The sequence below is a fragment of the Phyllobates terribilis genome, unplaced genomic scaffold (genome assembly GCF_046119375.1).
Source record: "Phyllobates terribilis strain yellow unplaced genomic scaffold, ASM4611937v1 Scaffold_1__5_contigs__length_1240528914, whole genome shotgun sequence".
NCBI classification, from domain to species: domain Eukaryota; kingdom Metazoa; phylum Chordata; class Amphibia; order Anura; family Dendrobatidae; genus Phyllobates; species Phyllobates terribilis.
In genome coordinates, this window is record NW_027362761.1 from 817,541,473 (window position 1) to 817,557,753 (window position 16,281).

Genomic DNA, 16,281 nt, shown 5'->3' on the forward strand with positions numbered 1-16,281 from the left:
GAAATAAAATGCTCTTTTACACTAGAGAAAAAAACAAAAAACATGTCTTTGAATATGTCCAAATTCACGACAAATCATTGATTATGTGCTTGGTTTTGGCTTTGAACAGTCATATTGGATGATAATTTTTCTGAGTATACTTAAATATGGACAGAGACATTTTTTTTGAATATGTTGCAAAAGTGCACTTAGAAAGAACCTGGATAGCTCAGTCTGTAAAGCACCCGTCTTTTAATCTGAGGGTCCATTATTTACGTCATTGTCCAGTTTTGAGGCTTTTTAACCTAGACCTATCATTTAGCTTTGTTTAAATCATACCTAGCTTTTCAGAAATAAATGTCATGTGGATATGAGGATTAACACTACTTTGGCAATTTTATGACTTGTTTTCGGCATTTTTCCCTCTGTAGACTCTATGTCTAACTTTCGATACTCTTTAAGCTGATGTGTGGAAACTAGCAGCTATGATGTCTCCCATAAAAAACACACAGAATCAGAGTGATTCCTACTTTTTTTTCTTTGCAGCACATTTAGCAGTACCAATATGAAAGTCAAAATTAATCAATACTGAGCTGTGTGAATGTGAATTCAGCTTTGGAGTAAACTAAATCAACCGTTTGATGATGCAACTTCACCTGCCTTTAACTGCCCAAATCTGATAGCCTTTCACTGGGCTGAATACTCATCACTCCTCTTCCCCTGTTTCCTATACATAGAGTATAAAAAGAGATGTAACCTGACACCTCATTATGCTGGCAGACTATGTGCTGGCTTTGGTTTTGGGTATGTACATACATATGAAAAAAATCAACATATCTGAAGATACATTTAGATGAATCGGAAGTAAATCTTGAAAAATGTGCTAAGTTTGTTCAGAAGGAGCCTGGATAGCTCAGTCGGTAGTGAATCAGACTTTTAATCTGAGGGTCCAGGGTTCAAGTCCCTATTCAGGCGTTAAGCCTTTAAATCTCAGCAGATCACTTTGTATTGTTCAAATCTCAGCTTGTGCTTGAAGATTAGTTGCATGCTTAATGCACTTGTTTGACATGAGAAATAAAATGCTCTTATACACTAGAGAAAAAGCAAAAAAATATGTCTTTGAATATGTCCAAACTCACGACAAATTATTGATTATGTGCATGGTTATGGCTTTGAACAGTCATATTGAATGAAAACTTTTCTGAATATAATTAAATATGGACAGAGACATTTTTTTTTAAAATGTTGCAACAGTGCACTTAGAAAGAAAATTGGACAGCTCAGTCAGTAAAGCACCGTCTTTTAATCTGAGGGTCCATTATTTACGTCATTGTTCAGTTTTGAGGCTTTTTAACCTAGATCTATCATTTAGCTTTGTTTAAATCATACCTAGCTTTTCAGAAATAAATGTCATGTGGATATGAGGATTAACACTATTTTGGCAATTTTATGACTTGTTTTCTGCATTTTTCCCTCTGTAGACGCTATGTCTAACTTTTAATACTCTTTAAGCTGATGTGTGGAAACTAGCAGCTATGATGTCTCCCATAAAAAAACACACAGAATCAGAGTGATTCCTACTTTTTTTTCTTTGCAGCACATTTAGCAGTACCAATATGAAAGTCAAAATTAATCAATACTGAGCTGTGTGAATGTGAATTCAGCTTTGGAGTAAACTAAATCAACTGCTTGATGATGCAACTTCACCTGCCTTTAACTGCCCAAATCTGATAGCCTTTCACTGGGCTGAATACTCATCACTCCTCTTACCCTGTTTCCTATACATAGAGTATAAAAAGAGATGTAACCTGACACCTCATTATGCTGGCAGACTATGTGCTGGCTTTGGTTTTGGGTATGTACACACATATGAAAAAAATCAACATATCTGAAGATACATTTAGAAGAATCGGAAGTAAATCTTGAAAAATGTGCTAAGTTTGTTCAGAAGGAGCCTGGATAGCTCAGTCGGTAGAGCATCAGACTTTTAATCTGAGGGTCCAGGGTTCAAGTCCCTGTTCAGGCATTAAGCCTTTAAATCTCAACAGATCACTTTGTATTGTTTAAATCTCAGCTTGTGCTTGAAGATTAGTTGCATGCTTAATTCACTTGTTTGACATGAGAAATAAAATGCTCTTTTACACTAGAGAAAAAAACAAAAAACATGTCTTTGAATATGTCCAAATTCACGACAAATCATTGATTATGTGCTTGGTTTTGGCTTTGAACAGTCATATTGGATGATAATTTTTCTGAGTATACTTAAATATGGACAGAGACATTTTTTTTGAAAATGTTGCAAAAGTGCACTTAGAAAGAACCTGGATAGCTCAGTCTGTAAAGCACCCGTCTTTTAATCTGAGGGTCCATTATTTACGTCATTGTTCAGTTTTGAGGCTTTTTAACCTAGACCTATCATTTAGCTTTGTTTAAATCATACCTAGCTTTTCAGAAATAAATGTCATGTGGATATGAGGATTAACACTACTTTGGCAATTTTATGACTTGTTTTCGGCATTTTTCCCTCTGTAGACTCTATGTCTAACTTTCAATACTCTTTAAGCTGATGTGTGGAAACTAGCAGCTATGATGTCTCCCATAAAAAACACACAGAATCAGAGTGATTCCTACTTTTTTTTCTTTGCAGCACATTTAGCAGTACCAATATGAAAGTCAAAATTAATCAATACTGAGCTGTGTGAATGTGAATTCAGCTTTGGAGTAAACTAAATCAACCGCTTGATGATGCAACTTCACCTGCCTTTAACTGCCCATATCTGATAACCGTTCACTGGGCTGAATACTCATCACTCCTCTTCCCCTGTTTCCTATACATAGAGTATAAAAAGAGATGTAACCTGACACCTCATTATGCTGGCAGACTATGTGCTGGCTTTGGTTTTGGGTATGTACACACATATGAAAAAAATCAACATATCTGAAGATACATTTAGATGAATCAGAAGCAAATCTTGAAAAATGTGCTAAAAGTGCTAAGAAGGATCCTGGATAGCTCAGTCGGTAGAGCATCAGACTTTTAATCTGAGGGTCCAGGGTTCAAGTCCCTGTTCAGGCATTAAGCTTTTAAATCTCAATAGATCACTTTGTATTGTTTAAATCTCAGCTTGTGCTTGAAGATTAGTTGCATGCTTAATGCACTTGTTTGACATGAGAAATAAAATGCTCTTTTACACTAGAGAAAAAAACAAAAAACATGTCTTTGAATATGTCCAAATTCACGACAAATCATTGATTATGTGCTTGGTTTTGGCTTTGAACAGTCATATTGGATGATAATTTTTCTGAGTATACTTAAATATGGACAGAGACATTTTTTTTGAAAATGTTGCAAAAGTGCACTTAGAAAGAACCTGGATAGCTCAGTCTGTAAAGCACCCGTCTTTTAATCTGAGGGTCCATTATTTACGTCATTGTTCAGTTTTGAGGCTTTTTAACCTAGACCTATCATTTAGCTTTGTTTAAATCATACCTAGCTTTTCAGAAATAAATGTCATGTGGATATGAGGATTAACACTACTTTGGCAATTTTATGACTTGTTTTCGGCATTTTTCCCTCTGTAGACTCTATGTCTAACTTTCAATACTCTTTAAGCTGATGTGTGGAAACTAGCAGCTATGATGTCTCCCATAAAAAACACACAGAATCAGAGTGATTCCTACTTTTTTTTCTTTGCAGCACATTTAGCAGTACCAATATGAAAGTCAAAATTAAACAATACTGAGCTGTGTGAATGTGAATTCAGCTTTGGAGTAAACTAAATCAACCGCTTGATGATGCAACTTCACCTGCCTTTAACTGCCCAAATCTGATAGCCGTTCACTGGGCTGAATACTCATCACTCCTCTTCCCCTGTTTCCTATACATAGAGTATAAAAAGAGATGTAACCTGACACCTCATTATGCTGGCAGACTATGTGCTGGCTTTGGTTTTGGGTATGTACACACATATGAAAAAAATCAACATATCTGAAGATACATTTAGATGAATCAGAAGCAAATCTTGAAAAATGTGTTAAGTTTGCTCAAAAGGAGCCTGGATAGCTCAGTCGGTAGAGCATCAGACTTTTAATCTGAGGGTCCAGGGTTCAAGTCCCTGTTCAGGCATTAAGCTTTTAAATCTCAACAGATCACTTTGTATTGTTTAAATCTCAGCTTGTGCTTGAAGATTAGTTGCATGCTTAATGCACTTGTTTGACATGAGAAATAAAATGCTCTTTTACACTAGAGAAAAAAACAAAAAACATGTCTTTGAATATGTCCAAATTCACGACAAATCATTGATTATGTGCTTGGTTTTGGTTTTGAACACTCATATTGGATGATAATTTTTCTGAGTATACTTAAATATGGACAGAGACATTTTTTTTGAAAGTGTTGCAAAAGTGCACTTAGAAAGAACCTGGATAGCTCAGTCTGTAAAGCACCCGTCTTTTAATCTGAGGGTCCATTATTTACGTCATTGTTCAGTTTTGAGGCTTTTTAACCTAGACCTATCATTTAGCTTTGTTTAAATCATACCTAGCTTTTCAGAAATAAATGTCATGTGGATATGAGGATTAACACTACTTTGGCAATTTTATGACTTGTTTTCGGCATTTTTCCCTCTGTAGACTCTATGTCTAACTTTCAAAACTCTTTAAGCTGATGTGTGGAAACTAGCAGCTATGATGTCTCCCATAAAAAACACACAGAATCAGAGTGATTCTTACTTTTTTTTCTTTGCAGCACATTTAGCAGTACAAATATGAAAGTCAAAATTAATCAATACTGAGCTGTGTGAATGTGAATTCAGCTTTGGAGTAAACTAAATCAACCGCTTGATGATGCAACTTCACCTGCCTTTAACTGCCCAAATCTGATAGCCTTTCAATGGGCTGAATACTCATCACTCTTCTTCCCCTGTTTCCTATACATAGAGTATAAAAATAGATGTAACCTGACATCTCATTATGCTGGCAGACTATGTGCTGGCTTTGGTTTTGGGTATGTACACACACATGAAAAAAATCAACATATCTGAAGATACATTTAGATGAATCGGAAGTAAATCTTGAAAAATGTGCTAAGTTTGTTCAGAAGGAGCTTGATGCTCTACCAGTCGGTAGAGCATCAGACTTTTAATCTGAGGGTCCAGGGTTCAAGTACCTTTTCAGGCGTTAAGCTTTTAAATCTCAACAGATCACTTTGTATTGTTTAAATCTCAGCTTGTGCTTGAAGATTAGTTGCATGCTTAATGCACTTGTTTGACATGAGAAATAAAATGCTCATTTACACTAGAGAAAAAAACAAAAAACATGTCTTTGAATATGTCCAAATTCACGACAAATCATTGATTATGTGCTTGGTTTTGGATTTGAACAGTCATATTGGATGATAATTTTTCTGAGTAAACTTAAATATGGACAGAGACATTTTTTTCGAAAATGTTGCAAAAGTGCACTTAGAAAGAACCTGGATAGCTCAGTCAGTAAAGCACCCGTCTTTTAATCTGAGCGTCCATTATTTGCGTCATTGTTCAGTTTTGAGGCTTTTTAACCTAGACCTATCATTTAGCTTTGTTTAAATCATACCTAGCTTTTCAGAAATAAATGTCATGTGGATATGAGGATTAACACTACTTTGGCAATTTTATGACTTGTTTTCGGCATATTTCCCTCTGTAGACTCTATGTCTCACTTTCTATACTCTTTAAGCTGATGGGTGGAAACTAGCAGCTATGATGTCTACCATAAAAAACACACAGAATCAGAGTGATTCCTACTTTTTTTTCTTTGCAGCACATTTAGCAGTACCAATATGAAAGTCAAAATTAATCAATACTGAGCTGTGTGAATGTGAATTCAGCTTTGGAGTAAACTAAATCAACCGCTTGATGATGCAACTTCACCTGCCTTTAACTGTCCAAATCTGATAGCCTTTCACTGGGCTGAATACTCATCACTCCTCTTCCCCTGTTTCCTATACATAGAGTATAAAAAGAGATGTAACCTGACACCTCATTATGCTGGCAGACTATGTGCTGGCTTTGGTTTTGGGTATGTACACACATATGAAAAAAATCAACATATCTGAAGATACATTTAGATGAATCAGAAGCAAATCTTGAAAAATGTGCTAAAAGTGCTTAGAAGGAGCCTGGATAGCTCAGTTGGTAGAGCATCAGACTTTTAATCTGAGGGTCCAGGGTTCAAGTCCCTGTTCAGGCATTAAGCTTTTAAATCTCAACAGATCACTTTGTATTGTTTAAATCTCAGCTTGTGCTGGAAGATTAGTTGCATGCTTAATGCACTTGTTTGACATGAGAAATAAAATGCTCTTTTACACTAGAGAAAAAAACAAAAAACATGTCTTTGAATATGTCCAAATTCACGACAAATCATTGATTATGTGCTTGGTTTTGGCTTTGAACAGTCATATTGGATGATAATTTTTCTGAGTATACTTAAATATGGACAGAGACATTTTTTTTGAAAATGTTGCAAAAGTGCACTTAGAAAGAACCTGGATAGCTCAGTCTGTAAAGCACCCGTCTTTTAATCTGAGGGTCCATTATTTACGTCATTGTTCAGTTTTGAGGCTTTTTAACCTAGACCTATCATTTAGCTTTGTTTAAATCATACCTAGCTTTTCAGAAATAAATGTCATGTGGATATGAGGATTAACACTACCTTGGCAATTTTATGACTTGTTTTCGGCATTTTTCCCTCTGTAGACTCTATGTCTAACTTTCAAAACTCTTTAAGCTGATGTGTGGAAACTAGCAGCTATGATGTCTCCCATAAAAAACACACAGAATCAGAGTGATTCCTACTTTTTTTTCTTTGCAGCACATTTAGCAGTACCAATATGAAAGTCAAAATTAATCAATACTGAGCTGTGTGAATGTGAATTCAGCTTTGGAGTAAACTAAATCAACCGTTTGATGATGCAACTTCACCTGCCTTTAACTGCCCAAATCTGATAGCCTTTCACTGGGCTGAATACTCATCACTCCTCTTCCCCTGTTTCCTATACATAGAGTATAAAAAGAGATGTAACCTGACACCTCATTATGCTGGCAGACTATGTGCTGGCTTTGGTTTTGGGTATGTACATACATATGAAAAAAATCAACATATCTGAAGATACATTTAGATGAATCGGAAGTAAATCTTGAAAAATGTGCTAAGTTTGTTCAGAAGGAGCCTGGATAGCTCAGTCGGTAGTGAATCAGACTTTTAATCTGAGGGTCCAGGGTTCAAGTCCCTATTCAGGCGTTAAGCCTTTAAATCTCAGCAGATCACTTTGTATTGTTCAAATCTCAGCTTGTGCTTGAAGATTAGTTGCATGCTTAATGCACTTGTTTGACATGAGAAATAAAATGCTCTTATACACTAGAGAAAAAGCAAAAAAACATGTCTTTGAATATGTCCAAACTCACGACAAATTATTGATTATGTGCATGGTTATGGCTTTGAACAGTCATATTGAATGAAAACTTTTCTGAATATAATTAAATATGGACAGAGACATTTTTTTTTAAAATGTTGCAACAGTGCACTTAGAAAGAAAATTGGACAGCTCAGTCAGTAAAGCACCGTCTTTTAATCTGAGGGTCCATTATTTACGTCATTGTTCAGTTTTGAGGCTTTTTAACCTAGACCTATCATTTAGCTTTGTTTAAATCATACCTAGCTTTTCAGAAATAAATGTCATGTGGATATGAGGATTAACACTACTTTGGCAATTTTATGACTTGTTTTCGGCATTTTTCCCTCTGTAGACTCTATGTCTAACTTTCAATACTCTTTAAGCTGATGTGTGGAAACTAGCAGCTATGATGTCTCCCATAAAAAACACACAGAATCAGAGTGATTCCTACTTTTTTTTCTTTGCAGCACATTTAGCAGTACCAATATGAAAGTCAAAATTAATCAATACTGAGCTGTGTGAATGTGAATTCAGCTTTGGAGTAAACTAAATCAACCGCTTGATGATGCAACTTCACCTGCCTTTAACTGCCCATATCTGATAGCCGTTCACTGGGCTGAATACTCATCACTCTTCTTCCCCTGTTTCCTATACATAGAGTATAAAAAGAGATGTAACCTGACACCTCATTATGCTGGCAGACTATGTGCTGGCTTTGGTTTTGGGTATGTACACACATATGAAAAAAATCAACATATCTGAAGATACATTTAGATGAATCAGAAGCAAATCTTGAAAAATGTGCTAAAAGTGCTCAGAAGGATCCTGGATAGCTCAGTCGGTAGAGCATCAGACTTTTAATCTGAGGGTCCAGGGTTCAAGTCCCTGTTCAGGCATTAAGCTTTTAAATCTCAATAGATCACTTTGTATTGTTTAAATCTCAGCTTGTGCTTGAAGATTAGTTGCATGCTTAATGCACTTGTTTGACATGAGAAATAAAATGCTCTTTTACACTAGAGAAAAAAACAAAAAACATGTCTTTGAATATGTCCAAATTCACGACAAATCATTGATTATGTGCTTGGTTTTGGCTTTGAACAGTCATATTGGATGATAATTTTTCTGAGTATACTTAAATATGGACAGAGACATTTTTTTTGAAAATGTTGCAAAAGTGCACTTAGAAAGAACCTGGATAGCTCAGTCTGTAAAGCACCCGTCTTTTAATCTGAGGGTCCATTATTTACGTCATTGTTCAGTTTTGAGGCTTTTTAACCTAGACCTATCATTTAGCTTTGTTTAAATCATACCTAGCTTTTCAGAAATAAATGTCATGTGGATATGAGGATTAACACTACTTTGGCAATTTTATGACTTGTTTTCGGCATTTTTCCCTCTGTAGACTCTATGTCTAACTTTCAATACTCTTTAAGCTGATGTGTGGAAACTAGCAGCTATGATGTCTCCCATAAAAAACACACAGAATCAGAGTGATTCCTACTTTTTTTTCTTTGCAGCACATTTAGCAGTACCAATATGAAAGTCAAAATTAATCAATACTGAGCTGTGTGAATGTGAATTCAGCTTTGGAGTAAACTAAATCAACCGTTTGATGATGCAACTTCACCTGCCTTTAACTGCCCAAATCTGATAGCCTTTCACTGGGCTGAATACTCATCACTCCTCTTCCCCTGTTTCCTATACATAGAGTATAAAAAGAGATGTAACCTGACACCTCATTATGCTGGCAGACTATGTGCTGGCTTTGGTTTTGGTTATGTACACACATATGAAAAAAATGAACATATCTGATGATACATTTAGAAGAATCGGAAGTAAATCTTGAAAAATGTGCTAAGTTTGCTCAGAAGGAGCCTGGATAGCTCAGTCGGTAGAGCATCAGACTTTTAATCTGAGGGTCCAGGGTTCAAGTCCCTGTTCAGGCATTAAGCCTTTAAATCTCAACAGATCACTTTGTATTGTTTAAATCTCAGCTTGTGCTTGAAGATTAGTTGCATGCTTAATTCACTTGTTTGACATGAGAAATAAAATGCTCTTTTACACTAGAGAAAAAAACAAAAAACATGTATTTGAATATGTCCAAATTCACGACAAATCATTGATTATGTGCTTGGTTTTGGCTTTGAACAGTCATATTGGATGATAATTTTTCTGAGTATACTTAAATATGGACAGAGACATTTTTTTTGAAAATGTTGCAAAAGTGCACTTAGAAAGAACCTGGATAGCTCAGTCTGTAAAGCACCCGTCTTTTAATCTGAGGGTCCATTATTTACGTCATTGTTCAGTTTTGAGGCTTTTTAACCTAGACCTATCATTTAGCTTTGTTTAAATCATACCTAGCTTTTCAGAAATAAATGTCATGTGGATATGAGGATTAACACTACTTTGGCAATTTTATGACTTGTTTTCGGCATTTTTCCCTCTGTAGACTCTATGTCTAACTTTCAATACTCTTTAAGCTGATGTGTGGAAACTAGCAGCTATGATGTCTCCCATAAAAAACACACAGAATCAGAGTGATTCCTACTTTTTTTTCTTTGCAGCACATTTAGCAGTACCAATATGAAAGTCAAAATTAAACAATACTGAGCTGTGTGAATGTGAATTCAGCTTTGGAGTAAACTAAATCAACCGCTTGATGATGCAACTTCACCTGCCTTTAACTGCCCAAATCTGATAGCCGTTCACTGGGCTGAATACTCATCACTCCTCTTCCCCTGTTTCCTATACATAGAGTATAAAAAGAGATGTAACCTGACACCTCATTATGCTGGCAGACTATGTGCTGGCTTTGGTTTTGGGTATGTACACACATATGAAAAAAATCAACATATCTGAAGATACATTTAGATGAATCAGAAGCAAATCTTGAAAAATGTGTTAAGTTTGCTCAAAAGGAGCCTGGATAGCTCAGTCGGTAGAGCATCAGACTTTTAATCTGAGGGTCCAGGGTTCAAGTCCCTGTTCAGGCATTAAGCTTTTAAATCTCAACAGATCACTTTGTATTGTTTAAATCTCAGCTTGTGCTTGAAGATTAGTTGCATGCTTAATGCACTTGTTTGACATGAGAAATAAAATGCTCTTTTACACTAGAGAAAAAAACAAAAAACATGTCTTTGAATATGTCCAAATTCACGACAAATCATTGATTATGTGCTTGGTTTTGGTTTTGAACACTCATATTGGATGATAATTTTTCTGAGTATACTTAAATATGGACAGAGACATTTTTTTTGAAAGTGTTGCAAAAGTGCACTTAGAAAGAACCTGGATAGCTCAGTCTGTAAAGCACCCGTCTTTTAATCTGAGGGTCCATTATTTACGTCATTGTTCAGTTTTGAGGCTTTTTAACCTAGACCTATCATTTAGCTTTGTTTAAATCATACCTAGCTTTTCAGAAATAAATGTCATGTGGATATGAGGATTAACACTACTTTGGCAATTTTATGACTTGTTTTCGGCATTTTTCCCTCTGTAGACTCTATGTCTAACTTTCAAAACTCTTTAAGCTGATGTGTGGAAACTAGCAGCTATGATGTCTCCCATAAAAAACACACAGAATCAGAGTGATTCTTACTTTTTTTTCTTTGCAGCACATTTAGCAGTACAAATATGAAAGTCAAAATTAATCAATACTGAGCTGTGTGAATGTGAATTCAGCTTTGGAGTAAACTAAATCAACCGCTTGATGATGCAACTTCACCTGCCTTTAACTGCCCAAATCTGATAGCCTTTCAATGGGCTGAATACTCATCACTCTTCTTCCCCTGTTTCCTATACATAGAGTATAAAAATAGATGTAACCTGACATCTCATTATGCTGGCAGACTATGTGCTGGCTTTGGTTTTGGGTATGTACACACACATGAAAAAAATCAACATATCTGAAGATACATTTAGATGAATCGGAAGTAAATCTTGAAAAATGTGCTAAGTTTGTTCAGAAGGAGCTTGATGCTCTACCAGTCGGTAGAGCATCAGACTTTTAATCTGAGGGTCCAGGGTTCAAGTCCCTTTTCAGGCGTTAAGCTTTTAAATCTCAACAGATCACTTTGTATTGTTTAAATCTCAGCTTGTGCTTGAAGATTAGTTGCATGCTTAATGCACTTGTTTGACATGAGAAATAAAATGCTCATTTACACTAGAGAAAAAAACAAAAAACATGTCTTTGAATATGTCCAAATTCACGACAAATCATTGATTATGTGCTTGGTTTTGGATTTGAACAGTCATATTGGATGATAATTTTTCTGAGTAAACTTAAATATGGACAGAGACATTTTTTTCGAAAATGTTGCAAAAGTGCACTTAGAAAGAACCTGGATAGCTCAGTCAGTAAAGCACCCGTCTTTTAATCTGAGGGTCCATTATTTGCGTCATTGTTCAGTTTTGAGGCTTTTTAACCTAGACCTATCATTTAGCTTTGTTTAAATCATACCTAGCTTTTCAGAAATAAATGTCATGTGGATATGAGGATTAACACTACTTTGGCAATTTTATGACTTGTTTTCGGCATATTTCCCTCTGTAGACTCTATGTCTCACTTTCTATACTCTTTAAGCTGATGGGTGGAAACTAGCAGCTATGATGTCTACCATAAAAAACACACAGAATCAGAGTGATTCCTACTTTTTTTTCTTTGCAGCACATTTAGCAGTACCAATATGAAAGTCAAAATTAATCAATACTGAGCTGTGTGAATGTGAATTCAGCTTTGGAGTAAACTAAATCAACCGCTTGATGATGCAACTTCACCTGCCTTTAACTGTCCAAATCTGATAGCCTTTCACTGGGCTGAATACTCATCACTCCTCTTCCCCTGTTTCCTATACATAGAGTATAAAAAGAGATGTAACCTGACACCTCATTATGCTGGCAGACTATGTGCTGGCTTTGGTTTTGGGTATGTACACACATATGAAAAAAATCAACATATCTGAAGATACATTTAGATGAATCAGAAGCAAATCTTGAAAAATGTGCTAAAAGTGCTTAGAAGGAGCCTGGATAGCTCAGTTGGTAGAGCATCAGACTTTTAATCTGAGGGTCCAGGGTTCAAGTCCCTGTTCAGGCATTAAGCTTTTAAATCTCAACAGATCACTTTGTATTGTTTAAATCTCAGCTTGTGCTGGAAGATTAGTTGCATGCTTAATGCACTTGTTTGACATGAGAAATAAAATGCTCTTTTACACTAGAGAAAAAAACAAAAAACATGTCTTTGAATATGTCCAAATTCACGACAAATCATTGATTATGTGCTTGGTTTTGGCTTTGAACAGTCATATTGGATGATAATTTTTCTGAGTATACTTAAATATGGACAGAGACATTTTTTTTGAAAATGTTGCAAAAGTGCACTTAGAAAGAACCTGGATAGCTCAGTCTGTAAAGCACCCGTCTTTTAATCTGAGGGTCCATTATTTACGTCATTGTTCAGTTTTGAGGCTTTTTAACCTAGACCTATCATTTAGCTTTGTTTAAATCATACCTAGCTTTTCAGAAATAAATGTCATGTGGATATGAGGATTAACACTACCTTGGCAATTTTATGACTTGTTTTCGGCATTTTTCCCTCTGTAGACTCTATGTCTAACTTTCAAAACTCTTTAAGCTGATGTGTGGAAACTAGCAGGTATGATGTCTCCCATAAAAAACACACAGAATCAGAGTGATTCCTACTTTTTTTTCTTTGCAGCACATTTAGCAGTACCAATATGAAAGTCAAAATTAATCAATACTGAGCTGTGTGAATGTGAATTCAGCTTTGGAGTAAACTAAATCAACCGTTTGATGATGCAACTTCACCTGCCTTTAACTGCCCAAATCTGATAGCCTTTCACTGGGCTGAATACTCATCACTCCTCTTCCCCTGTTTCCTATACATAGAGTATAAAAAGAGATGTAACCTGACACCTCATTATGCTGGCAGACTATGTGCTGGCTTTGGTTTTGGTTATGTACACACATATGAAAAAAATCAACATATCTGATGATACATTTAGAAGAATCGGAAGTGAATCTTGAAAAATGTGCTAAGTTTGTTCAGAAGGAGCCTGGATAGCTCAGTCGGTAGAGCATCAGACTTTTAATCTGAGGGTCCAGGGTTCAAGTCCCTGTTCAGGCATTAAGCCTTTAAATCTCAACAGATCACTTTGTATTGTTTAAATCTCAGCTTGTGCTTGAAGATTAGTTGCATGCTTAATTCACTTGTTTGACATGAGAAATAAAATGCTCTTTTACACTAGAGAAAAAAACAAAAAACATGTCTTTGAATATGTCCAAATTCACGACAAATCATTGATTATGTGCTTGGTTTTGGCTTTGAACAGTCATATTGGATGATAATTTTTCTGAGTATACTTAAATATGGACAGAGACATTTTTTTTGAAAATGTTGCAAAAGTGCACTTAGAAAGAACCTGGATAGCTCAGTCTGTAAAGCACCCGTCTTTTAATCTGAGGGTCCATTATTTACGTCATTGTTCAGTTTTGAGGCTTTTTAACCTAGACCTATCATTTAGCTTTGTTTAAATCATACCTAGCTTTTCAGAAATAAATGTCATGTGGATATGAGGATTAACACTACTTTGGCAATTTTATGACTTGTTTTCGGCATTTTTCCCTCTGTAGACTCTATGTCTAACTTTCAATACTCTTTAAGCTGATGTGTGGAAACTAGCAGCTATGATGTCTCCCATAAAAAACACACAGAATCAGAGTGATTCCTACTTTTTTTTCTTTGCAGCACATTTAGCAGTACCAATATGAAAGTCAAAATTAAACAATACTGAGCTGTGTGAATGTGAATTCAGCTTTGGAGTAAACTAAATCAACCGCTTGATGATGCAACTTCACCTGCCTTTAACTGCCCAAATCTGATAGCCGTTCACTGGGCTGAATACTCATCACTCCTCTTCCCCTGTTTCCTATACATAGAGTATAAAAAGAGATGTAACCTGACACCTCATTATGCTGGCAGACTATGTGCTGGCTTTGGTTTTGGGTATGTACACACATATGAAAAAAATCAACATATCTGAAGATACATTTAGATGAATCAGAAGCAAATCTTGAAAAATGTGTTAAGTTTGCTCAAAAGGAGCCTGGATAGCTCAGTCGGTAGAGCATCAGACTTTTAATCTGAGGGTCCAGGGTTCAAGTCCCTGTTCAGGCATTAAGCTTTTAAATCTCAACAGATCACTTTGTATTGTTTAAATCTCAGCTTGTGCTTGAAGATTAGTTGCATGCTTAATGCACTTGTTTGACATGAGAAATAAAATGCTCTTTTACACTAGAGAAAAAAACAAAAAACATGTCTTTGAATATGTCCAAATTCACGACAAATCATTGATTATGTGCTTGGTTTTGGTTTTGAACACTCATATTGGATGATAATTTTTCTGAGTATACTTAAATATGGACAGAGACATTTTTTTTGAAAGTGTTGCAAAAGTGCACTTAGAAAGAACCTGGATAGCTCAGTCTGTAAAGCACCCGTCTTTTAATCTGAGGGTCCATTATTTACGTCATTGTTCAGTTTTGAGGCTTTTTAACCTAGACCTATCATTTAGCTTTGTTTAAATCATACCTAGCTTTTCAGAAATAAATGTCATGTGGATATGAGGATTAACACTACTTTGGCAATTTTATGACTTGTTTTCGGCATTTTTCCCTCTGTAGACTCTATGTCTAACTTTCAAAACTCTTTAAGCTGATGTGTGGAAACTAGCAGCTATGATGTCTCCCATAAAAAACACACAGAATCAGAGTGATTCTTACTTTTTTTTCTTTGCAGCACATTTAGCAGTACAAATATGAAAGTCAAAATTAATCAATACTGAGCTGTGTGAATGTGAATTCAGCTTTGGAGTAAACTAAATCAACCGCTTGATGATGCAACTTCACCTGCCTTTAACTGCCCAAATCTGATAGCCTTTCAATGGGCTGAATACTCATCACTCTTCTTCCCCTGTTTCCTATACATAGAGTATAAAAATAGATGTAACCTGACATCTCATTATGCTGGCAGACTATGTGCTGGCTTTGGTTTTGGGTATGTACACACACATGAAAAAAATCAACATATCTGAAGATACATTTAGATGAATCGGAAGTAAATCTTGAAAAATGTGCTAAGTTTGTTCAGAAGGAGCTTGATGCTCTACCAGTCGGTAGAGCATCAGACTTTTAATCTGAGGGTCCAGGGTTCAAGTCCCTTTTCAGGCGTTAAGCTTTTAAATCTCAACAGATCACTTTGTATTGTTTAAATCTCAGCTTGTGCTTGAAGATTAGTTGCATGCTTAATGCACTTGTTTGACATGAGAAATAAAATGCTCATTTACACTAGAGAAAAAAACAAAAAACATGTCTTTGAATATGTCCAAATTCACGACAAATCATTGATTATGTGCTTGGTTTTGGATTTGAACAGTCATATTGGATGATAATTTTTCTGAGTAAACTTAAATATGGACAGAGACATTTTTTTCGAAAATGTTGCAAAAGTGCACTTAGAAAGAACCTGGATAGCTCAGTCAGTAAAGCACCCGTCTTTTAATCTGAGGGTCCATTATTTGCGTCATTGTTCAGTTTTGAGGCTTTTTAACCTAGACCTATCATTTAGCTTTGTTTAAATCATACCTAGCTTTTCAGAAATAAATGTCATGTGGATATGAGGATTAACACTACTTTGGCAATTTTATGACTTGTTTTCGGCATATTTCCCTCTGTAGACTCTATGTCTCACTTTCTATACTCTTTAAGCTGATGGGTGGAAACTAGCAGCTATGATGTCTACCATAAAAAACACACAGAATCAGAGTGATTCCTACTTTTTTTTCTTTGCA

The 16,281-nt window shown here is 35.6% G+C and overlaps 10 non-coding genes across 10 annotated transcripts; all 10 read left to right on the forward strand.

Annotated features, from left to right (window-relative positions):
- The first annotated feature begins 1,932 nt into the window (after positions 1-1,932).
- On the forward strand, positions 1,933-2,005 carry TRNAK-UUU (transfer RNA lysine (anticodon UUU)). Its single transcript has one exon. It is a non-coding gene; the product is annotated as a tRNA-Lys (tRNA).
- A 977-nt stretch (positions 2,006-2,982) lies between these two features.
- Positions 2,983-3,055, forward strand: TRNAK-UUU (transfer RNA lysine (anticodon UUU)). The gene has a single exon. It is a non-coding gene; the product is annotated as a tRNA-Lys (tRNA).
- A 977-nt stretch (positions 3,056-4,032) lies between these two features.
- TRNAK-UUU (transfer RNA lysine (anticodon UUU)) lies at positions 4,033-4,105 on the forward strand. Its single transcript has one exon. It is a non-coding gene; the product is annotated as a tRNA-Lys (tRNA).
- A 2,029-nt stretch (positions 4,106-6,134) lies between these two features.
- TRNAK-UUU (transfer RNA lysine (anticodon UUU)) lies at positions 6,135-6,207 on the forward strand. Its single transcript has one exon. It is a non-coding gene; the product is annotated as a tRNA-Lys (tRNA).
- A 2,027-nt stretch (positions 6,208-8,234) lies between these two features.
- TRNAK-UUU (transfer RNA lysine (anticodon UUU)) lies at positions 8,235-8,307 on the forward strand. The gene has a single exon. It is a non-coding gene; the product is annotated as a tRNA-Lys (tRNA).
- Positions 8,308-9,284: 977 nt separating this feature from the next.
- Positions 9,285-9,357, forward strand: TRNAK-UUU (transfer RNA lysine (anticodon UUU)). The gene has a single exon. It is a non-coding gene; the product is annotated as a tRNA-Lys (tRNA).
- A 977-nt stretch (positions 9,358-10,334) lies between these two features.
- Positions 10,335-10,407, forward strand: TRNAK-UUU (transfer RNA lysine (anticodon UUU)). The gene has a single exon. It is a non-coding gene; the product is annotated as a tRNA-Lys (tRNA).
- A 2,029-nt stretch (positions 10,408-12,436) lies between these two features.
- TRNAK-UUU (transfer RNA lysine (anticodon UUU)) lies at positions 12,437-12,509 on the forward strand. The gene has a single exon. It is a non-coding gene; the product is annotated as a tRNA-Lys (tRNA).
- A 977-nt stretch (positions 12,510-13,486) lies between these two features.
- Positions 13,487-13,559, forward strand: TRNAK-UUU (transfer RNA lysine (anticodon UUU)). Its single transcript has one exon. It is a non-coding gene; the product is annotated as a tRNA-Lys (tRNA).
- Positions 13,560-14,536: 977 nt separating this feature from the next.
- TRNAK-UUU (transfer RNA lysine (anticodon UUU)) lies at positions 14,537-14,609 on the forward strand. The gene has a single exon. It is a non-coding gene; the product is annotated as a tRNA-Lys (tRNA).
- The last annotated feature ends 1,672 nt before the right edge of the window (positions 14,610-16,281 follow it).